We start from the raw sequence: 24,884 nt of genomic DNA, 5'->3' as shown, positions 1-24,884 counted from the left end.
GTCTCAAAAAAAAAAAAAAAGGAAATTGAACGAGATAGTCCCAAATTAAAACAAAATACCAAACACAAACATAGTTATGGGGGAGCAGGCACACTGTAGTCATTTAGGAAACTCTGAAAGGATAGGCCTACCTCTCAAATGGGTGTATGTGTGTACATATGTTTTGAGACAGGGTCTCACGCTCTTGCCACTGGAGTACAGTGGCGTGAACACAGCTTACTGCAGCTTCGATCTCCTGGGTTCAAGAGATCCTCCCACCTCGGCCTCCCTAGTAGCTGGGACCACAGTTGCGCATTACCATGGCTGGCTAACTTTTGTATTTTTGTAGAGATGGGATCTTGCCATTTTATCCACCTCACAAATGTGTCTCTATGGTAATTTCAGTACTTTCAAATATGTTACCTTGCATGGCAAAGGAAAATTAAGGTTGCAAATGGACTTAAAATTGCTAATCAGCTGGCTCCAAGATACGGAAGATTCTCTTATTAGAAGCAAGCGCAGGCTGGGCGCAGTGGTTCACACCTGTAATCCCAACACTCTGGGAGGCCGAGATGGGTGGATCACGAGGTCAGGAGATCGAGACCATCCTGGCTAAAATGGTGAAACCCTGTCTCTACTAAAAATACAAAAAATTAGCTGGGCATGGTGGCGGGCGCCTGTAGTCCCAGCTACTCGGGAGGCTGAGGCAGGAGAATGGCGTGAACCTGGAAGGTGGAGCTTGCAGTGAGCCGAGATCATGCCACTGCACTCCAGCCTGGGCAATAGAGCGAGACTCCGTCTCAAAAAAAAAAAAAAAAGAAGAAGCAAGCGCAATGTAACAACCAGAGTCTTTAAACTTGGAAGAGGAGGGTCAGAGTGATGTGAAGGAAAAAGGACCTGTCTTTTTTTTTTTTTTTTTTTTTGAGACGGAGTCTCACGCTGTTGCCCAGGCTGGAGTGCAGTGGCGCGATCTCGGCTCACCGCAAGCTCCGCCTCCCGGGTTCCCGCCATTCTCCTGCCTCAGCCTCCTGAGTAGCTGGGACTACAGGCGCCCGCCACCGCGCCCGGCTAATTTTTTGTATTTTTAGTAGAGACGGGGTTTCACTGTGGTCTCGATCTCCTGACCTTGTGATCCGCCCGCCTCGGCCTCCCAAAGTGCTGGGATTACAGGCTTGAGCCACCGCGCCCGGCCGAGGACCTGTCTTTGTAGGCTTTGGTGATGGAAGAAGGGGTAATGAACTAAGGAGTATGGGTAGCATCTAGAAACTAGCAAAAGCAAGGACATAGAATACCCCCTAGAGCCTCCAACACCCAGTGAGACCCACTTCAGACTTTTAGCCCAGTGAGACCCACTTCAGACTTCTGACCTCTATGACAGTAAGATAATACATTTGTGCTGTATTAAGCTAATAATCTACAGTAATTTGTTAAAACAGCAAAACTAAACTGATATAAGGCCTAATATTGAAAAAGCAGTGTACTGAAACAGGCATAACCTTCCTGTTATGGCATACCCTTTCACTGTGTCTCAGTAATACAATCAGACCTTGTGATATAATTGTGTGTATGTTTGTGTATATGTGTGTCTATCTGTGGGTGTGCATATATGTGTGCATACATACGGTGTGTGTGTATATAGTGTATGATATGTATTGTGTGTATATGGTGTATATGGTATGGGTGTATATATGGTGTGTGTGTATGGTGTATATGTATATGTATGTATGGTATTTACATATGTGTGTATATATGGTGTGTGTATGTGTGTGTACAGTGTGGATGTGCGTATATGTGCATATATATATGGTGTGTATATATGTGTGTATGGTGTGGGTATATAGATGTGTGTATATATGCATGTGTATGGTGTGTGTGTGGGTATATGTAGGTGTGTATATGTTTGTATATATGAGGTATGCGTGTGTATGGGGTATGTGTATGTGTGTATATATATGGTGTATATATGTGTATGGTGTGTATGTGTATGGTGTGTGTATGGTGTGTATGTATGTGTGTGTATGGCATGTGTGTGTATATGCTCATGTGTGTATAGTGTGTATATGTATATGTGCGTTATGGTGTGTGTATATGCATGCGTGTGTATATGTGTGTATATATGTGTGTATATGTATATATGGGGTGTGTGTATATGTAGGTGTGTATATTTGTGTATATATGGGGTGTGTGTATATGTGTGTGTGTATGGTTTTTATATCATATGTGTATATATGTAGGTGTGTATAGGTGCATATATGGGATGTGTATGTGTGTATATGGGGTGTGTGTGTATATGGGGTATGTATGTGTGAATGGCATGTATATGTGTGTATATATATAGGTGTGTATATGCACATATGGAGTATGTGTATGTGTGTATATAGGGTGTGTGTACATGTGTGTATGGTGTATATATACATAGGTGTGTATACGTACATATATGGTGTGTATGTGTATATATGTGTGTATATATGTAGTGTATATATGGGGTGTGTGTGGTGTGTATGTGTGTCTATATATGTAGGTGTGTATGTGTGTGTATATGGGGTGTGTGTATATGTTATATGTAGGTGTGTATATGTGTGTATGATGTATATATATGTAGGTGTGTATATATGGGGTATATGTGTGTGTGTATGTTCTTGTCCATGGTTCCTGGCTCATAATCCCATAACCCTTCGTACAATCTTAATGTTAGGGCACTTTCAGCCTCAGAAGCAAGCCTCAGGAAGCAGAATCTCTAGTCTCTCTCTCTCATCTTCTCTTGCCCTCCTTTCACCTGCCCAAAACAGGACTCTCACTCCAGAGAGGGTCCTGCCCTATACCTGTAGGAAGGAATGCTGCACTGAGAGGCCAAGAAGAATCTGAATAGATGGGCCTTGAGTTTCCCCCCTCAGTCTATTAGCATTAGATCAACTCTATTTGTCCAATCACATTTCAACACGTTCGTGCATGCTTCAGTCACAACGATCCAATGAAGTCTCCATAAACGGCCTGAGAAGACAGGGTGAGGAGAGCTTCTGGACAGCTGAACAAGAGGCGTCTGATAGGAAGGTACAAAAGAACTCATCCACACCCCAATTCCACGGGAACAGAAGCTCCTGTGCTTGGGACTCTTCCAACCCTAGCCCTACATATCTCTTCATCTGGCTGTTCATTAGTATCCTTTAAAATATCCTTTGTAATAAACTGGTATATGTGTTTCCCTGAATTATGAGTCAATCAAATACATTAATAGAAGCCAAAGAGTATGTTATAAGAACCCCAACCTGCAGAGGGTTGGCAAGATGTCCCAGAGGCCTGGTCTTGTGGCTAGTGGGGCAGAGTGGGACAGTCTTGCTCACAACCTGTGGAATCTGATGCCACATCCAGGTAGACGGTGTCAGAATTGAACTGCAGGACACCAGCTGATGCCCACTACAGCTTGCTTCTCCCCCACACATTTAGTCACAAAGCGTTTTTTTTTTTTGTTTTTTTTTTTTTGAGACAAAGTCTTGCTCTGTCACCCAGGCTGGAGTGTGGTGGCGTGATCTCAGCTCATCACAGGTTCACAGCCTCTCAGGTTCAAGCGATTCTCCTGCCTCAGCCTCCTGAGGAGCAGGGATTACAGGCATGCGCCACCACACCCAGCTAATTTTTGTATTTTTAGTAGAGACAGGGTTACGCCATGTTGGCCAGACTGGTTTTGAACTCCTGGCCTCAAGTGATCTACCCAGCTCGGCCTCCTAAAGTCCTAGGATTACAGGGGTGGGCAGTGGGCCACCGCGCCTGGCCAAGTCACGGAGTTTTCTGTGTTGATTATTGTTGTGGCGTGAGAGAAGAAAAATGAGTTGGTTTTATACACACTGACCCTGAGCACAATACTGTACCTAAATAGCCTCTGAAGATACCGGATAAACTAAGTATTTTATTCCTCCCCAGATTCCTATATTGAAATTCTGTACCCCAGTGTGATGGTATTAAGACATGAGGCCTTTGGAAAGTGATTAGCACGTGAGGGAGGAGTGCTCAGGAATAGGATTAGTGCCTTATAAAAAGGATCCCAGAGAGCTCTTGGCTCCCTTTCACCATGTGTGGACATAGCACGACGGGGGGTCGCCTGCAACCTGCAAGAGGGCCTCACCGGAATCTGCTTGCACTGGCACCCTGGTATCAGACTTCCAGACTCCAGAACTGTGGGAAATAAATGCTTGTTGTGGCGGGACATGGTGGGTGATGCCTGTAATCCCAGCACTTTGGGAGGTGGAAATGGAAGGACTGCTTGAGCTCAGGAGTTTGATACTAGCCTGGGCAACATGGCAAGACCCTGTCTCTATAAAATATTTAAAAATTGGCTGGGTGTGGCACCTCACGCCTATAATCCCAGCACTTTGGGAGGCCGAGGTAGGCAGATTGCTTGAGCTCAGGAGTTCACGACCAGCCTGGGCAACATGGTGAAACACCGTATCTACCAAAAAAAAAAAAAAAAAAAAAAAAAAGGCCAGACTTGGTGCCTCACACCTATAATCCCAGCTACTCAGAAGGCTGAGGTGGGAGGATTGCTTGAGCCCAGAAAACAGAGGCTGAAGTGAGCCGAGATCGTGCCACTGCACTCTAGCCTGGATGACAAAGCGAGATCCCGCCTCAAAATAAAAATAAAAATATATAGCCACGTGTGGTGGCACACACCAGGAGCCCCAGCTACTTGGGAGGCTGACGTGGGAAGACTGCTTGAGCCCAGGAGGCTGAGATTGCAGTGAGCTATGATCACGCCACCGCACTCCAGCCTGGATGACAGAGTGAGACCTTGTCTCAAAACAAAACAAAACAAAACAAAAACAACAAAAAAGGCCCAACGCGGTAGCTCACACCTGTAATCCAGGCACTTTGTGAGGCCAAGGTGGGAGGAGAGCTTGTGCTCATGAGATCAAGACCAGCCTGGGCAACATAGTGAGACCCTGTCTCTTAAGAAAAAAAAAAAAAGTTTGCCCTTTTAGTCATACAGTCTGTGGTACTTTGTTATAACAGACTGAATCAACCAAGACAAGAATTAAGAAGTGTGTGCAAAATAGACAAAAGACAGTTGAGTACAGAGATGTGCTTAATAAATGTGACCAGGCTCCTCTCTTCCTTCACTGAATAATCAATTGTCATGTTGGATATTTCCAATGTCTAATTCAATGGGATTTCTAGGTAATTTTGACACATACTGTTGTTTATAATTATTAGCAGTGCTTAATATTATGCAGTATGCATTCTTCTTTCTTATGGCTATCTCTAAATTTACTTCTTTGTAGCTGCAGTGTATCCTACGAAATGAATGTGGTATAATTACTTAATCATTTGAATCATCCCGAACAGTAATTGTGGTCAAGGTAACACAGTCCTTGATTCTGTAGCAGTGGTCTAAATGTCCTTGATTCTATAGCAATGGTCTAAATGTCTTTGGGACAGGTAAAAAGTCTAAATGTCTTTCATGGCCTCCTTAATGCCACAAAATTACAGAGTATCTCCTCGGGGGGGGGAAAAAAGGACATTGATAAACATACACAGTAAGTGTATATACAATATTCCTTGGAAAATTATAAATGGAGTTAAAAATCAGCTAGACCTTGCAGGGCACAGTGATTCATGCCTGTAATCTCAGCCCTTTGGGAGGCCCAGGTGAGAGGATCACCTGAGGTCAGGAGTTCGAGACAAGCCTGGCCCACATGGTGAAACCCTGTCTCTATTGAAAATACAAAAATTAGCTGGGTGTGGTGGTGGGTGCCTGTAATCCCAGCTACTTGGGAGGCTGAGACAGGAGAATCGCTTGAACTCGGGTGGCAGAGGTTGCAATGAGCTGAGACTATGCCATTGTACTCCAGCTCAGCCTGGGCAAGAAGAGCAAAACGTCGTCTCAAAAAAAAAAAAAAAAAAAAAAAATCAGCTGGACCTGTAGGCACACGTCTATAGTCCCCAGCTACTCAGGTGGGAAAGGAGAAAAAAATCCCTTAGGCCCCGGAATTCAAGGCTATGGTGAGCTGTGATTGCACTACTGTACTCCAGCCTGGGTGACAAAGTGAGACCCCATCTCTTTAAAAAAAAAACAAAAAAACAAAAAAACACACACACACAAAACAGCTTGGGCATGGTGGCTGATGCCTCTAATCCTGGCACTTTGGGAGACTGAGGTGGGCAGGTTGCTTGAGCTCAGGAATTCGAGATAAGCCTCGGCAATATAGTGAAATCCCATCTCTACAAAAAATACAAAAATTGGTCCCAGCTACTTGGGAGGTTGAGGTGGGAGGATCACTTGAGGCTGGGAGGTTAAGGCTGCAGTGAACTGTGATTGTACCACTGGACTCCAGCCTGGGCAACAGAGTGAGACCCTGTCTCCAAAAACAATCCCACAAAACAAAATGAAAACAAACAACAACAAAAAAATAGGACCTCAGGTTAAGGATTTCAATTCTAGACCATTTGAGGCTGTGAATTACTTTATGGAAGGCCCTCAGTTTAAGGAGAATAGTTCTAGACCATTTGAGGCTGTGGTTCATTTTGTGAACTTGCAAACACACATCCCAGTTACCTTCATATGTACGTTGCTCCTCATGTACAGACATCACATAACAGCAGCACTCACTGCGCACTCACACTCCAGCGTGCGGGTCTATGGTTCTACACATGTTAACGCATTTCACCCTCCTCACAAGCCTATCTTCAGAAGGCTCAAAAAGCTAACAGGCAGAAACAGGACTCAGATCTTGGTCATCTACATTTAATGTTTGGTCTTAAGTCTTATAAACACATATCATTTAATTGAAAAAAAAAAAAGGATACTCACCTGACCTTTTAAGATGTTTAATGATTTGTCTTCCTCCTCGGGGATGCTTTTCCTGAAGGATGCTGGCCTGGGGGAAACAGAACCAGAAGGGTAACACCTGCCATATCTAATAAAACCAAAGAGAAATACAAGGCCCCGAGATGGAGTTTCTGGGAGATTCCTGAAGAGCAAGCTGAGATGACTGAGATGATGAAGCGTGGAGCTGCCCCTCCCCTTGTCTCCCACATCAGGCACGTGTTCCTCTATAGGAGGAATTCTACTCCTGAGGCCACTGTCTCCTGTCACTCAGGCGGCCTGAGTGGAGAGCACTTCTGGCTCTGAAAGCATCACCTCATGGCTGTTTCTGCCTTGTTGGTGAATTTCCCGGCGGGGCTCAGGGGCTCATGTCCCTCCGTGGCCCTTGTTCTCAGGCAGGTAACGCTTGGTTAAGAGGTGAAGGCAGGGGAAGCAGTAGAGACGCTGGAACCACAAGTTGCAGCTGTCACACACACCTGCGTCACCCAGAAGGCCCGATCACCTATCCCAGCACAGAGACGCTGGAGCCACAGGTTGCGCTGTTGGAGCCACAGGTTGCGCTGTCACACACACCTGCATCACCCTGAAGGCCCGATCACCCATCCCAGCACAAGCCTGCACGGACGGCTCAGCCTCACCACAGCACAGGCTGTCCTGAGACACATCTGCGCCCCTCATACACACTAACGCCCAGCACGGCCACGCTGTGGGCCCCGCCACCCCACACAATGCAAAGGTGCATCCGTGGGCCACGGAGACCCGTCCTGACCGCCGCCCCACACAACCCCCAGAGTGCACCTCACAGAGCAGAGTCCCCGGGACACACCGCCGAGGTTCACAGGTGTAGGCTCCGTCGACCCAAAGCCTCGGGAGCACCCCCGGTCACCAGTTATGGTGCGAGCCCGGCTGTGTCACCCCACACTCTCCAGCAAGTGCGTCACCGTCAGAAGCTCAGTGCCCGTCTCCCCTGGGAGCCATGGGCGCCAATCTCACCTGCGCGGACTGGCGGAGACACAGCGGTTGCGTCACCAGTGCAGAAGCGCACCCAGCACGCCCCCCATCGCCCCCAATGACGCTCGCGTGCACCCGTGTCACAGTTACGGGGACAGGGCCGCCGCATCAGCCTCGTACTCCCACGCAAGTGCGTCATACACTCGGTCCCGCCACTCATGGAGGCCAGCGCGCATGCGCACCCCGGACCCGGGAGAGGCCTCGAGCACCTAGCTGCGAGCGCGCGCAAGCAGCAGGAGAGCCCGACACGCATGTGCGTGCACACAGATCCCGACACAGATGTACACCCAGACCCCGAAACGCATGTGTGCGTGCACACAGACCCCCAACGCATGTGTGTGGCCAGACCTTGACACGCATGTGCAACCAGACCCCGACACACATGTGCGCGTGCACAGACGCTGACACATGAACACACTGACACGCGTGCGCGCACTCTTCCCATTCCTTCCTTCCTTGGCCTCTCCCGAAGCCGCGGGCGCACTCGGCGGTCCCCCTACCCCAGTGCTTGGCATGTACCCCTGGGTTCCTCCCAGGAAGCGAATGCCCTACTCAGGCCCAAACACACAGAGGCTTCAGGAAGGGATGAGAGGCTTGAGGAGTACGCCGGACCATGTCTGGGGAAACCAGAGCCCCAAGCCCCGTGTCCCAGCATGCAGCGCCTTAAGTTCCTGGGGGCCTCTGGGAAACGTAGTCCGAGACGGTCCCAGGCAGGGGCCTCAGGGCACGTTCCAGGCAGGCAGCCCCACACTGAGTCCATCTTGCTCCCTGCAGACGCCCCTTCCCGACTGGGAGACGGGCTGTGTCACCCCAGCTGGGACCCCGTCTGAGTGGGGTGATGCCGGGCGAGCCATGGCTGTCCTCAGAAGGGTATCCTCTCCTAGGCCCTCTGAAGCGTCACCTGGAATTCTCTGCAGGCCACCGGCCAGCACAGGCTGCCCGAGCTGCTTTTCAGTGTCCCTTGCTTGCTGGATTGTAAACAATGTGCAGGCCACAGTTATGCCCTGTTAGTCACGCTCTCATTCCAAGTAGTAATGTCGCAGGGTCTACAGGATGTTGCAGGTACTTAACCACAGCCTCATTTTGACTCAAAATCCCACTTTTTAGAATTTATCCCAAGGAAACAGCTATAGTAGTACACACATGTATGCCCAATATGTTTGGAGATTATCTTGTGTGTTGGAAGTTTTTCTTTGAAATTGATACAATTGTAGAGTCTTAGGTAGTTGTTCATATAATACTGAGAAAGCCTATGTAACTTTCACTTGGTTACCCCCATTTGGTGATTGCAGTATACAGTATAACATCACTTCCAGGACATTCACACCATCCATAGATGTTATGCAAATTTCAAGACGGTAATTTTTTTTTTTTTGAGACGGAGTTTCGCTCTTGTTGCCCAGGCCAGGATTACAGGCATGAGTCACTGCACCCAGCCAAGACAGTAATTTTTAAAAATGAAAATCTTGCAGAAGATAGAGGAAAATATCACAGTAGAGTACAGAATGAATTAGTCTGCTATATAATGGCATAAAATACATTTACTAATAGTGATACTGATTCATGTAAATTGAAAGAATGTATCATTAATTACTGAGAGGAAGGTAGGTTTGAAAGGGTATGTATAATTTGGGAGGAGATATTTTGGTGAAACTAAGAACACAGGCTCTATAGTATAACTTTCAGAATGTGAATCTGAGCCCTAACAGTTATTAACTGCTGGTTTCCTCACTAATGAAATTGGGATAATAATACTGTAAGGTATGACTGTCTCAACTATTAATTATCAGACTATCTAATACATACAGTAATATGTAAAGATTTTTTAAGTTTGCGGTTACTATTGAAGATCAGTAACATTACACTGATCCTGAATCCAGTTTTAAAAAAGAAACTCATCTGCAGTTTTTATTTTAATTTTTTTGAAACAGGGTCTCGCTTTGTCACCCAGGCTGGAGAGCAGTGGCACGATCTCAAACACTGATCCTAGGCTCCTAGGCTCCAACCTCTGCCTCCTAGGCTCAAGTCATCCTCTCACCTTAGCCTCCCAAGAGCTGGGACTACAGGTGCACACCACCACCTCTGGCTAGTTTTTGTAATTTTTTTCTTTTTTTTTTTTTTGTAGAGATGGGGTCTCACTATGCTGCCCAGGCTGGCCTTGAACTCCTGAGCTCAAGCAATCTGCCTCCTTGGCCTCCCAAAGTGCTGGGATTACAAACAAGGGCCACTGCACCTGGCCTGCTGTTTCTTCCTTATACTAAAACATGTACTTGCCAAACCAGCTGTCAATATAGTGAATGCTAACCAAAAAGAACTTTCAGAGCCTGATGTTAAGAACGAAATTCGTCTTGTTTAAGCACATTAGGTGAAAAGATTCTAGGACACATAAGGAGGAAATGTTCCCTCTGACAAGCAAGCAGGGGAAAAGAGAGATGATTCTGCATCAAAAATTGTGCTCAAATAATATGATCTTAGAAGATGCCAAACTGGGAACATTAGCAAGAGGATGAATCATGTGTTCTATGTGTTACAGGACATTCACGCAAACCACTTTAATTGCCATCGTACTCAGTTTCACTTATCTTGGATTTGTTATTTGTCTAGTGGGTATTTTTTACTTGTACATATAATCACGGAAACGTTACTTGTACAAGCATATTTGTAAGATAACAGGCATCGGTGATTACTGTCATGGTCTTTGAAAGAACCATTAAAATCATAGAAAATTTAATTCTGAAAGGCTGTAGAGCCATTTGTTCCAGAACCAGATTTGCTCCAGAACCCCCCTGGATATCAAAATCCTTGAATGCTTAAGACCCTTAGACAAAGTGGTGTAGTATCTGCACATAACCTATCCACATCCTCCTGTACATTTTAGATCATCTCTAGATTCTTTATAAATATCTAATGCTAATAATTTTCATACTGTATTGTTTAGAATAATGAGAAGAAAAGTCTGTACACGTTCAATACAGATGTTTGCGTCTGTAAAATAGGATGCAAACATCCTATTTTTTTGGCCAAGGATATTTTCCATCTGTGGTTGAATCCACAGATACAGAACTCATTCCAAGGGTGCACTATATTTTTTAATAATTTGTTGCCATGGGATTAGTTTCAGATGATGTGTCTCTAATCCTGTAAGGTGTAAACATATGAGAGGTTTTCCAAAACAAGACAAAGATCACTGGCACGTCCCTCCCGTCCCCACACGCTCGCAGGTCTAATGTGACCCGTGGCTGGGCTGGATGCTTTTTACAAACCACCACTTGGAAAGTCTTTGATTCATTTACTTTATCAATTAGAAGGACTTAATGTTCCAGAAACAAAAGCACATACATGTTTAGATGGGAAGTGGAGGACTACAAACATATATACCAAAATATGATTAACAGTAATTATCTCTAGATGGAATTATGGGTAATTAATTCTGAGATTCTTTTTTATGAACTCCTTAAAGGACTGAATTTTTTTGCAGTTGGCCTGCATTAATCCCATTACAAGAAATGAAAGTTAAGGGTGTCCTAATTTTTAAAAATGATTGGCCAGGCGCGGTGGCTCAAGCCTATAATCCCAGCACTTTGGGAGGCCAAGGTGGGTGGATCATGAGGTCAGGAGTTCGAGACCAGCCTGACCAACATAGTGAAACCCCATCTCTACTAAAAAAGACAACAATTAGCCAGGCATAGTGGTACACGCTACTCCGGAGGCTAAGGTAGGAGAAGTGCTTGAACCCGGGAGGCGGAGGTTGGGCCGAGATTGCACCATTGCACTCCAGGCTGGGCGACAGAGCAAGACTCTGTCTCAAAAAAAGAAAATAAAAAAAAAAAGATTAACGGCCAGGCATGGTGGCTCACGCCTGTAATCTCAGCACTTTGGGAGGCTGAGGTGGGCAGCTCACTTGAGGTCAGGAGTTTGAGACCAGCATGGCCAACATGGCAAAACCCCATCTCTACTAAAAATACAAAACTTAGCCGGGCTTGGTGGGGGACGCCTGTAATCCCAGCTACTCAGGAGGCTGAGACAGGAGAATCGCTTGAACTTGGGAGTCAAAGGTTGCAGTGAGTCAAGATCAGGCCACTGCACTCCAGCATGGGTGCCACAGCGAGACTCCATCTCAAAAAAAAAAAAAAAAGACAAAATAGACTTTAAATAAAAAACTGTAAAGAGAGGCAAAGAATGTCATTATATAATAAAATCAGTCCATCAGTCAAGATGATACATTAATTATAGATATGTATGCATCCAGCACTGGAGCTCTTAAATACATAAAGCAAACATTAAGAAATCTCAAGGGAGGGTTAGATTTTAATACAGTGATAGAAGAGAACTTCAGATCCTACTTTCAACAAAGGAAAGATCATTCAGACAGAAAATCAACAAGGAAACACTGGACTTGAATTACACTTTAGACCAGATACGCCTAATGGCTGTATTCTGCACCATCTCTCTAACAGCAGCAGCATTACATTCTTCTCAAGCACACATGAAACATTCTCCAGGACAGATCACGCTAGGTCATGATACAAATCTTAAGAAATTTACAATGACTGAAATCATATGAATGATCTTTTCCAACCACAAGGGCATAAAGCTAGAAATCAATAACGGGAGAAATTTAGGTAAATTAAAAAATATGTGGGTATTAAGCAACGTGCTGCTAAACAACCCATGGGCCGGGGAAGAAACTGTAAAAATATTTTCAGACAAACGTAAATGTAAACACAGCATTCTCAAATCTTGAAGAATGCAAGAGAGGCAGTTCTAAGCCGGAAGTTTATAGCAATAAATACTTATATCACGAAAGAAGGAAGATCTCAAACAAACATTTCAAGGAACCAGAAAATGAACAAATGGAGTCCAACGGTAGGAAGGAAGGAAATAATAAAGATTAGAGCAAAAAATAAGTAAAATACAGACTGAAAAACAATATGAAAAGATTTTTAAGGTTTTTTTTTTTGAGACAGAGTTCCCACTGTTCCCATAGACAGAATTTCTAATGTTGGAATCATTAGGCTTTAAAGAATTGCGTAAGATGTTTCTCAGGTCCCAAATTCCAGCAAAATAGCTGATGCCAAGCAGTCTGAAGACATCCACAGAGCAACAGAATCAGCATGAGAATAGTTTCTTCATCTTCCTTTCTCATGATTGCACCCTGCACTCTTCAACCAGTGACTTCCACACTTTAAAACCCTTAAAAACCCCAGCTCCAAACTCCTTGGGAAGACGGATTTCATTTTCATCCCACCTCCTTATTCTGCAGCCTGACAGTAAACCTTCTTTCTTTGCTGCAACCTGCTGTATAGACATGCCGTGCTCACGGGGCAACAGACCTACTACGGTTATAACATTGGCACGAAAACACACAATGGAAGAATAGAGCCCAGAAAGAAATCCAAACTCATGGTCAAATGATCTCTGACAAGGGTGCCAAAATCACACAACGGGGAAAGGACGATCTCTTAAATACATGGTGTTGGGAAACTGGACACTTGCAGGCAGAAGAAAGCAACTGGACCCTTCTTTTACTTCATATAGTAAAATGAGGCCAGGCGTGGTGGCTCACCCGAGGTCAGGAGTTTAAGACCAGCCTGGCCAACATGGGGGAAACTCCGTCTCTACTAAAAATACAAAAATTAGCCAGGTGTGGTGGCGGGAGCCTGTAGTCTCAGCTACTCAGGAGGCTGAGGGAGGAGAATCACTTGAACCTGGGAGGTGGAGGTTGCAGTGAGCCGAGATTGTGCCACACCCAGCCTGGGTGACAGAGTGAGACTCGGTCTCAAAAAAGTAAAAAAGAAAAAAAGAAAAATGAAGTTAAAATGGATTAAAGACATAAAAGTATGACCAGAAGCTGTAAAACTACTGGGAGAATACATAGGGAAAATTATTCGCATGGCCCTTGGCAATGAGTTTTTGGCTATCGCACCAGAAGATCATCCTACGAAAGCAAAAATAAGTAAATGGGACTGCGTCACACTAAAAATGTCCCGCACAGCAAAGGAAACAATAAAATGAAAAGGTAGCCTACAGACTGGGAGAGACTGTTTGCAAACCATATATCTGATAAGGGGTTAATATCCAAAATAGGGCTGGGCATGGTGGCTTACACCTGGAATCCCAGAACTTTGGAAGGCCAAGGTGGGAGGATCGCTTAAGCCCAGGAGTTTAAGATCAGCCTAGGCAACATGGTGAGACCCCATATCTACAAAAAATTGAAAAATTAGCTGGGCATGGGCTGGGCGTGGTGGCTTACACCTATAATCCCAGCACTTTGGGAGGCCGAGGCGAGCAGATCACGAGGTCAGGAGATCGAGATCATCCTGGCTAACACAGTGAAACTCTGTCTCTACTAAAAATACAAAAAAAAAAAAAAAATTAGTTGGGCGTGGTGGCATGCGCCTGTAGTCCCAGCTACTCGGAGGCTAAGGCAGGAGAATCACTTGAACCTAGGAGGCGGAGGTTGCAGTGAGCCGAGATTGCGCCACTGCACTCCAGCCTGGGTGACAGAGAGAGACTCCATCTCAAAAAAAGAGTAGACAAGAAAAGAAAAATTAGCGGGGCATGATGGCATGTGCCTGTAGTCCCGTTACTCAGGAGGCTGAGGTAGGATTACTTGGGTCCAGGAGGTAGAGGCTGCAGTGAGCTGTGACCACTGCACTCCAGCCTGGATGACAGAGCAAGACCCTGTCTAGAAAACAAACAAACAAACAAAAACAACAAAACATAGAACTCAAACAACTCAACAGCAAAAAACCAAATAACCCTGATAATAAATGGGCAGAAAAGTTGAACAGCTATTTCTTGATAGAACACATACAAATTGCTGTAAGTCTGTGAAAAATTGCTCAAGATCACTACTATTATTCAGGGCCACACAAAGTTAAACCACAATGAGATATCACCTCATACGTGTAAGAATGGCTTTTATTAAAAAACAAACAAACAAAAATAACATGTTGGCGAGGCTGTGAGGAAAAGAGGATCCTTGTACACTGTTGGTCAGAATGTAAATTAGTATAGCCAGTATGGAAAACACTATGGAGATGCCTCAAAAAACTAAAACTATCAGATGACGCAGCAATCCCACTCTGGGTATATATCCAAAGAAAATGAAATTAGTATGTCATGGTGATACCTGTGCTCCCATGTTCACTGCAGTAGCATTATTCACAGTAGTCAAGATAAGGAATCAACCTACATACTCATCAGGAATGAATAAAGAAAGTGTGGTAAAGACAACACAATGCAATGCTATCCAGCTTTTACAAAGAGGGAAATCCTGTTATTGTGGCAACATGGATAAATTTGGAGGGCATTGTACTCAGTGAAATAAGCTAGACACAGACAAATGCATGATGTCATTTACATGGTAAAAAAAAAAAAATCAAACTTACAGAAGAAGAGAGGTGGTTGTTAGGGGCTGGGAGGGTGATGGGGAATGAGAAGATTAAAGGAGTGGGAATAATTTCTGGAGATTTATTGTCTAGCATGGTGACTCAATATAATGAGTAGTATTGTGTACTTTATGCCAAGAGAGTAGATTTAAATGTTCTCATTGCAAGTATGATTATCAGTGAGTTGAGGGATATGTGAGTCAGCTTGATTTAATCCGCAGTGTATACACAGATCAAAGGCTCTGTAGACCATAAACATACATAAATTGTCACTGAAGACATGTGCCAACCTCGGCAACTCATACTCAACATTAAACCATATGGTTCTCACAGCTCACACAAAGGGGGAACTGAAAAAAATACAGCAGCTGTCCGCCCAAAGAAGTCCAAGTCAATAGAACAAATTTCGATTTACTGCATATTGAAAAACATCCCTCCCTTTGGTGACAAAGAAATTTGCTCAAACCCCACTCTTAAAAGTCTTACAAAACTGACAACTTTGCCAGGTACAGACTAAACAAGCTAACTTTCTCTTTTCTTGTGCTCTAAAAATCAGCCCCATGGAAAAGACCAAAGATATCTGTGTTTGACTCCACCTAAAAACGAATCCCTCCTTACCCAAGCACGCCGTAAAATAAAGTGCTAACATGAACCTCTAGGAGGGATTTTTCTGTAGCATCAGATCTTAGAAAACCAGAGCACGCAGCAGAACGTCAACAGTTTGACAAATGGGTTTGTGGATACTCAGAGGAGAGGGCTGGTCAACCAGGGGTACGGGGAGGAATATACCTGCCTGGTTCTTGCCACACCCCCTGGGAAGGAATTACTGGGATACGCCGCTATTAGGGAAGGTATCTGGGGCCATAAAGAGTAAAGAGTCCTAAGTCATATAAACACAAATCATTTAATGAACAAAAAAGGTACCTCATGTGGAGAGTTGACTTGAAGACATGTAATATATTAGGTCAGTGCAAACGTAATTGACGTTAAAGGTAATGGCAAAAACCCCAATTACTTTTGCACCAACCTAAATAATAATTTTTTCCCCTCAGGATGCTGTTTCTGCAGGATGCCAGCCTAGGGGAAAGGAAGAACAAGACCCTAGGGTCTTTCTGGAGCACTGGCTGCATGAACAAATGCCCTCCAGGGCACGCCTGCCCCCAGGCCATGGCCGAAACCGATCTGAACTGAGAGGACACTGGCATTTGTGAGTTTCAGAGTTCTTGGGGACTAACCTGTATTTACTGGATTCTAGAACATGTCGTTCTCCCAACACTGACCTACCAAGTTAGTCACCTCTCCCTCCACAAGGATTCCCACTCCCGAGGCTTCCTGTTACTGCAACACAGGAGCCTGTATGGAGAACACGTCTGGCTTGAACACTGTTATCTATGGCGATGGCTGTGCCCTTTGTGCTGGTTCAGTTAATGACAGGGTCCTGGCTCTCATGTCCCACTAGGGGCTGCTGCTCTCAGGCAGGTACCACACGGTTGGAAGGTGAAGGCAGAGGAAGCCCAGAGACAATGGAAATACAAGTGGCAGACTGTGAGTCAGTGACTGGTCTACGACTGTGGCTAGGTGATTGGGAGCGTGGCCTATTGTGTCGTGGATGCGACAGGGGCTGTGTCACCCCATCTGGGACCCTGTCTAGTCTCTGGTAGGGTGATGCCGGGCGAGCCATGGCTGTCCTCAGAAGGGTATCCTCTCCTAGGCCCTCTGGAGCGTCACCTGGAATTCTCTGCGGGCCGCCAGCCAGCACAGGCTGCCCGAGCTGCTTTTCCGTGTCCCTTGCTTGCTGGATTGTAAACAATGTGCAGGCAGCAGTTATGCCCGGTTAGTCACGCTCTCATTCCAAGTACTAACGTCACAGGGTGTGGTATAGTGCGGGCCCCTCACAAACATCTAATTTTGACTCAAAATTCCACATTTGGAATTTATGGGTCCAGGAGGAGGAAACAGTTAGAAAGACAAGAAAACAGAAGTACACAAATGTATGTGACAGAGTGATCAAGAAAAATGTTTTTCTAGGAAAGTTATTTCTTTTTCTAAAAAACTGAGATAACTGTAGATTCACATGTAGTTGTAAATAATAATAGAGACAGATCTGGTATGCCCTTAACCTGACTTACACCAGTAGTGATAGCTTATAAAACTACAGCACAGGCCAGGTGCGGTGGCTCATGCCTGTAATCCCAGCACTTTGGGAGGCCAAGGTAGGCAGATCACAAATTTGAGACCAGCCTGGCCAACACAGTGAAACCCTGTCTCTACTAAAAATACAAAAATTAGCTGGCCATGGTGTTGGGAGCCTGTAATCCCAGCTACTCAGGAGGCTGAGGCAGGAGAATTGCTTGAACCCGGGAGGTGGAGGTTGCAGTGAGCTGAGATTGCGCCACTGCACTCCAGCCTGGGTGACAGAGAGAGACTCCATCTCAAAAAACAAACAAAGAAAAACAAACAAGAAAAAAACAAAACTACAGTACAGTATCACAGCCAGGATACTGACATAGATTCCATCCTTGATCTTATCTATGATTTCCAGAGACTATTGTTTCAGCAATGAAAAAACAGAAATATCTCACAGTATAGATTAAATTATTGTCTGCTATGTGATGGCAAGGAATACTAATAATATTGACTTTTTTTTTTTTTTTTTTTTGCCATTGCACTCCAACCTGGGCAACAAGAGCGAAACTCCATCTCAAAAAAAACAAAAGTGCCTTCCTTGAACCCGCTGTCTGCGTAATCAATATTAACCAAAAATAACATTCAGAGTCTGATGTTATGAATGAAACTCATTTCATTTAACAAAACGAATACATTAGCAAAAGAGATTCTAAGAAATATAAAGAGGAAATGTTCCATCAGCAGCTGGGGGACAGAGACACTGTTCTGCATAAAAAACATCTAATTTAACGACTCTAATCTGAGAAGATGCCAATTTGAGAACATTAGCAGGAGGCTGAATCTTGTGTTCCACAGGATAAGGGAGATACATATGAGATACTGTCATCTAATTCTTTTTCTATCTTGGAAATGTTACTTATACAGCCCATATTCGTTACTTGTACAAATAATCTTGCTAATGTTACATGAAAAGTCCGTATCTGCAAGGCACCCCGTGATTAGTGTTCATCAGTGATTATTGTGATGTCCTGGGAAAGGAACATTAACATTCTGTAATCTAATTCTAAAAGGCTGTCTTTGTTGAACAGTTGTTGCCATAGGTTAGATTCAGATGATGTATTTCTAATCCTATACGGTAGAAATATGTGAGAGATATTTCAAACCAAGGCAAAGATCACTGGCATAGCCCTTCCCCTCCCAACACACACACGGGTGTAATGAGATTCATGGCTGGGTTGGATTCCTTTTATAAATGAAGATTTGGAGTCTTTGGCTCACTTATGATTAATTAGCAAGATTCAATACTCCAAAAACAAAACACGCACATGCTTAGAGGCAAAGGAGAGGACTAGAAACATAAATACCGTTTCAAATGTTTTTTTTTTGTTGTTTTTTGTTTTGTTTTGTTTTTTGAGACATTGTCTCCCTTTGTCACCCAAGCTAGAGTGCAGTGGCATAATCATGGCTCACTGCAGCCTGGAACCCCTAAGTTCAAGTGATCCTCCCACCTCAGCCTTCTGAGTAGCTAAAACTATAGGTATGCACCACCATGCCTGGCTAATTTTTTTCAATTTTTTATTTTAGTAGAGATGGAGTCTCACTGTTGCCCAGGCTGGTCTCAAACTCCTGACCTCAAGTGATCATCATCCCGCTTTGGCCTCCCAAAGTGCTGGCCATTTAACATGTTAATCAGTGATTATCTCTGGAGGGTACAATTATAGGTAATTTGGAGATTCTTCTTTAAGGGCTCCTCAGGGACTTTTTTTTTTTTTTTTGCCTCCAGCAGGCCTGCATTAATCCTATTATAAGAAATATAACAAGATAGGAGCAGGGTACAGTGGCTTGTGCCTGTAACCCCAAGGACTTGAGAGGCCGAGGTGGGAAGATCACTTTAACTCCGGAGATTGAGGCTGCTGTGAACTATTATCAACCCCCCGCACTCCAGCATGGGCAACAGAACACAACCTGTCTATAAGGAAAAAACAAAACAAAACAAAACAAAACAAAAACATATAAAAAAAGAAATGTAGGCCAGGCGTCCCGGTGGCTCACGCCTGTAATCCCAGCATTTTGGGAGGCCAAGGCAGGCAGAGCACCTGAGGTCGGGAGCTCGAGATCAGCCTGACCAACATGAAGAAACTCTGTCTCTACTAAAAATACAAAATTAGCTGGGTGTGGTGGCGCATGCCTGCAATCCCAGCTACTCAGGAGGCTGAGGCAGGAGAATTGCTTGAACCCAGGAGGCAGAGGTTACGGTGAGCCGAGATCACGCCACTGCACTCCAGCCTGGGCAGAGCGAAACTCCATCTCAAAAAAAAAAAAAAAAAAAAAGGACATGATTATGATTATACCACATTAAAAAAAAAAAAGGATTATGGTTATGGGGGAGCTAGTACATTGTTGTCATGAAGGAAACTCTGAATGGATTGGCCTATGAGAGGCAAAATCACTGCCTCTCAAATATGTCAATATGGTAATGCTGGCACCTATGATTATATTACCTTACATGGCAAAGGGGAATCAATGTTGCAGATGGACTAAAACTGCTAATGGGCTGACACTAAGATAGTGAAGATTATCCTGAGTTACCTCAGTGGGCCTAATGTAATCACCAGGGTCCTCAAAATTAGAAGAGGGTCAGATGAACAGAAAGAAGTAGGGTCAGAGTAATGTGATGGAAAATGGACTTGACGTGTCTTTGCAGCTTTGATGATGGAAGAAGGGGTCATGAGCCAAGGAGTGTGGGCAGCGTCTAGAAGCCAGCAAAAGCAAGGACATAAAACACCTCCTACAGGGCGGGCTTGGTGGTGGCTCACGCCTGTAATCCCAACACTTTGGGAGGCTGAGGTGGGCTAATGAATCACCTGAGGTCAGGAGTTCAAGACCAGCCTGATCAACATGGAGAAACCCCGTTTCTACTAAAAATACAAAAATTAGCTGCGGATAGTGGCGCGTACCCTGTAATCCCAGCTACTCGGGAGGTTGAGGTGGGAGAATCACTTGAATCTGGGAGGTGGAGGTTGCAGTGAGCCAAGATTGTGCCACTGCACTCCAGCATGGGCAATAGAGCAAGACTCCATCTCAATTAAAAAAAATAAAAATAAAAAAAGACTATCTCCTAGAGCCTCCAAGCACAAACACCTCCTAGATCCCTGCCAACATCTTGGTTTTGGCCCAGTGAGACCCACTTCAGACTTCTGACGTCTAGGATAGCAAGATAATATATTTGTGTTGTATTAATAAATCTGTGGTAATTTGTTAAAGCAGGAAAAATAAACTGATATAAGGCTTAGTATTGAAAAAAGTGTCACTGAAACAGGTACAACCTTCCTGTTCTAAAACATGCTTTCGCTCGGTTTCAGTAATACAATCAGACCCTCAACACAATAATGTAGCTAAATTGCCTCTGTAGGCATCTTAATTAACTGAGCATTTTGTCCCCTCCCCGCCAAATTCTTACATTAAAATCCTATCCCTCAATGCGATACTATTAGGAGGTGGGGCCTCTGGGAGGTGATTAGGTCATGAGGGTGGAACCCTCAGGAATGGAATTAGTGCCTTATGAAAAAGACCCCAGAGAGCTCGCATCTCTTTCCTCCATGAGAGGACACAGCAAGATGGTGAAGGTCTCCAACCTGGAAGAGGGCCCTCAACAGAACTTGACCACGCTCTTCTCAGACTTTCAGCCTCCAGAACTGTGAGCAATAAATGTTTGTTGTTTCAGCCACCAGTCTATGGTACTTTGTTATAGCAACTGAAACAGACTAACGTAAGAATAAATTAAGGAGTGTGTGCAAAACACAAGAGACTATGGTACAAACATGTGCTCAATAAATGTGGCCAGGCTCCTCTCTTCTGAAGGACTCATGAATAATCCTAAATAATATATTAAAATGTCATGTTGGATAAGGTATTTACAAAAATCTCATTCAATGGAATTTCTAGGCAATCGAAGGATTTCCTTCATTTACTGTTGTTAATAACTATTAGTAGTGTTTAATATTATGTCAGGTGCATTCTTCTTTCTTATGGCTATAACTAAAGTTACTTCTTTGTAGCTGCAGAGTATTCCATGAAATGAATGTGGTATAATTACTTAACCATTTCCACCATCCTGAACAATAACTGTGGTCAAGGTACAGTCTTCAATTCTAGACCAATGGGTCTAAATGTCTTTGGGGCAGGTACATTCTTCTTAATGCCATGAAATTACAGAGTATCTCCCTAGGGTGGTGGTGGTGGGGGACCAATACACTAACACTGATAAACACATATAGTCAATATATACACAACGTCCCTTGGAAAGTTGTAAGTGGAGTTAAAGGAAGGCCCTCAGGTTAAGGATAACAGTTCTAGGTCATTTGAGGTTGTGGTTCACTTGATGGAAGGCCCTCAGTTTAAGGAGAATAGTTCTAGACCATTTGAGGCTGTGGTTCATTTTGTGAACTTGCAAACACCCATCCCAGTTACCTTCATAGGTACGTTGCTCCTCATGTACAGACATCACATAACAGCAGCACTCACTGCGCACTCACACTCCAGCGTGCGGGTCTATGGTTCTACACATGTTAACGCATTTCACCCTCCTCACAAGCCTATCTTCAGAAGGCTCAAAAAGCTAACAGGCAGAAACAGGACTCAGATCTTGGTCATCTACATTTAATGTTTGGTCTTAAGTCTTATAAACACATATCATTTAATTAAAAAAAAAAAAAAGGATACTCACCTGACCCTTTAGGATGTTTAATGATTTGTCTTCCTCCTCGGGGATGCTTTTCCTGAAGGATGCTGGCCTGGGGGAAACAGAACCAGAAGGGTAACACCTGCCATATCTAATAAAACCAAAGAGAAATACAAGGCCCCGAGATGGAGTTTTTGGGAGATTCCTGAAGAGCAAGCTGAGATGACTGAGATGATGAAGCTGGAGCTGCCCCTCCCCCTGTCTCCCACATCAGGCACGTGTTCCTCTATAGGAGGAATTCTACTCCTGAGGCCACCATCTCCTCCTGAGGTCACTCATGAGGCCTGCATGGAGAGCACTTCTGGCTCTGAAAGCGTCACCTCATGGCTGTTTCTGCCTTGTTGTTGGTGAATTTCCCGGCGGGGCTCAGGGGCTCATGTCCCTCCGTGGCCCTTGTTCTCAGGCAGGTACCACTTGGTTAGGAGGTGAAGCAGTAGAGGCGCTGGAGCCACAGGTTGCGCTGTCACACACACCTGCGTCACCCAGAAGGCCCGATCACCCATCCCAGCACAAGCCTGCACGGACGGCTCAGCCTCACCACAGCACACGCTATCCCGAGACACATCTGCGCCCCTCATACACACTAACGCCCAGCACGGCCACGCTGTGGGCCCCGCCACCCCACACAGTGCAAAGGTGCATCCGTGGGCCACGGAGACCCGTCCTGACCGCCGCCCCACACAACCCCCAGAGTGCACCTCACAGAGCAGAGTCCCCGGGACGCACCGCCGAGGTTCACAGGTGTGGGCTCCGTCGACCCAAAGCCTCTGGGGCACCCCCGGTCACCAGTTATGGGGGGAGCCCGGCTGTGTCACCCCACACTCTCCAGCAAGTGCGTCACCGTCAGAAGCTCAGTGCCCGTCTCCCCTGGGAGCCATGGGCGCCAATCTCACCTGCGCGGACTAGCGGAGATGCAGCGGTTGCGTCACTGGTGCAAACACGCACCGAGCACGCCCCCCATTGCCCCCAATGACGCTCGCGTGCACCCGTGTCACAGTTACGGGGACAGGGCCGCAGCGTCAGCCTCGTACTCCCACGCAAGTGCGTCACACACTCGGTCCCGCCACCCATGGAGGCCAGCGCGCATGCGCACCCCGGACCCAGGCGGGGCCTCGCGCTTTGAGCTGCCGGAGCGCGCAAGCAGCAGCAGAGCCGGACACGCATGTGTGCACAGACCCCTACACGTATGTGAGCGACGACAGACCCCCGATACATAGTGTGCTCAGCCGTTGCGGTGCCTGTGCGGGCACACAGACCCTGACAGGCGTGTGCGCATGCACAGACGCCGACACGCATGTGTGCATGGAGCCCGACACGCATGTGCAGGCACAACAGAGCCCGACACACATGTGCGCGTGCACAGACTCTGACACGCGGACACACTGAGACGTGTGTGTGCACCCCTCCCATCTCTTTCCCTCCTCCGCCTCTCCCAAAGCAGCAGACGCACCCAGTGGTCCCCCAGTGCTGGGGTCTTGGGGAGGGGGGTGAGGCTAGAGGAGGACGCGGGACCAGAGCCCCAAGCCCCATGTCCCAGCATGCAGCACGGCGTACTCCTGGATGATCTCTGGGAAACGTAGTCCGGGACGGTCCCAGGCAAGGGCCTCGGGGCGCGTTCCAGGCAGGCAGCCCCACACTGAGTCCATCTTGCTCCCTGCAGACGCCCCTTCCCGACTGGGAGACGGGCTGTGTCACCCCAGCTGGGACCCCGTCTGGCCTCTGAGTGGGGTGATGCCGGGCGAGCCATGGCTGTCCTCAGAAGGGTATCCTCTCCTAGGCCCTCTGGAGCATCACCTGGAATTCTCTGCAGGCCACCAGCTAGCACAGGCTGCCCGAGCTGCTTTTCGGTGTCTCTTGCTTGCTGGATTGTAAACAATGTGCAGGCCACAGTTATGCCCGGTTAGTCACGCTCTCATTCCAAGTACTAATGTCACAGGGTCTACAGGATGTTACAGGTACTTAACCACAGCCTCATTTTGACTCAAAATCCCACTTTTTGGTATTTATGCCAAGGAAGTAGCTATAGTCGTACACAATGTTGAAGTATATTCACAAAATACTTTTTTTCTGAAAATGTTTTTCTCTTTTAATTAGATAGACTTTAGATTCATATGTAGTTACAAGAAATAAAATTGAGAGATCTTGTGTATCTTTCACCTGGTTACCCCGGCTGGTGATTGTAGTATATAATACCACAACCGGAAGGTTAACATTGATGTAATCCACTGACGTTACCCAGAATTTCTAGAGAATAATGTTTTGTTTGTTTGTTTTGAGAAGGAGTTTCGTTCTTGTTGCCCAGGCTCAAGTCAACGGTGCCATCTCGGCTCACCGCAACCTCCGCCTCCCGGGTTCAAGCGATTCTCCTGCCTCAACCTCCCTAGTAGCTGGGATGATAGGCATGCGCCACCACGCCCGGCTAATTTTTTTTTTTTTTTTTTTTTTTTTTTTTGTATTTTTAAGAGATGAGGTTTCTCCATGTTGGTCAGGCTGGTCCCGAACTCCCGATCTCAGGTGATCCGCCCACCTCGGCCTCACAAAGTGCTGGGATTACAGGCGTGAGCCACCGCACCCGGTAGAGAATAATTTTTAAAAATGAAAATCTTGCAGTGGAGGGTAAAGGAAAATCAGATTAAATCATGGTCTGTTATACAATGACACATATACTACATTTCCTAATAATACTGACATTAATTGAGAAAAGTTCTGATGAATCAACAAGTGAAAAGGGTAGGTTAGAAAGGTACATATAATTTGAGCAGAGATGGTTTGGTGAAATTAACACAGGCTCTGTGGTCTGATTTGAGGGTATTAA

The 24,884-nt window shown here is 45.5% G+C and overlaps 1 protein-coding gene across 7 annotated transcripts in view; it reads right to left on the bottom strand.

Moving 5' to 3' along the window:
• LOC105497028 (zinc finger protein 331) overlaps positions 1-24,884 on the bottom strand; it is a 59,180-nt gene that overhangs the window by 19,370 nt on the left and 14,926 nt on the right. Inside the window, exons 1-3 of one of the 7 annotated variants that reach the window (XM_071087738.1) lie at positions 22,963-23,116; positions 22,055-22,121; positions 6,782-6,848 (exon numbers count right to left, since the gene is read on the bottom strand). The gene's annotated coding sequence lies outside the window, so the exon portion shown is untranslated. Of the gene's footprint in view, positions 1-6,781; positions 6,849-7,594; positions 7,726-7,789; positions 7,948-22,054; positions 22,122-22,767; positions 22,924-22,962; positions 23,117-24,884 lie in introns of those variants that run through there. The other 6 variants (XM_071087741.1, XM_071087740.1, XM_071087739.1 and 3 more) reach the window with 6 other exon arrangements.

Source organism: Macaca nemestrina, chromosome 20 (genome assembly GCF_043159975.1).
Source record: "Macaca nemestrina isolate mMacNem1 chromosome 20, mMacNem.hap1, whole genome shotgun sequence".
NCBI classification, from domain to species: Eukaryota; Metazoa; Chordata; class Mammalia; order Primates; family Cercopithecidae; genus Macaca; species Macaca nemestrina.
This window is presented reverse-complemented; position numbering and strand designations above follow the sequence as displayed.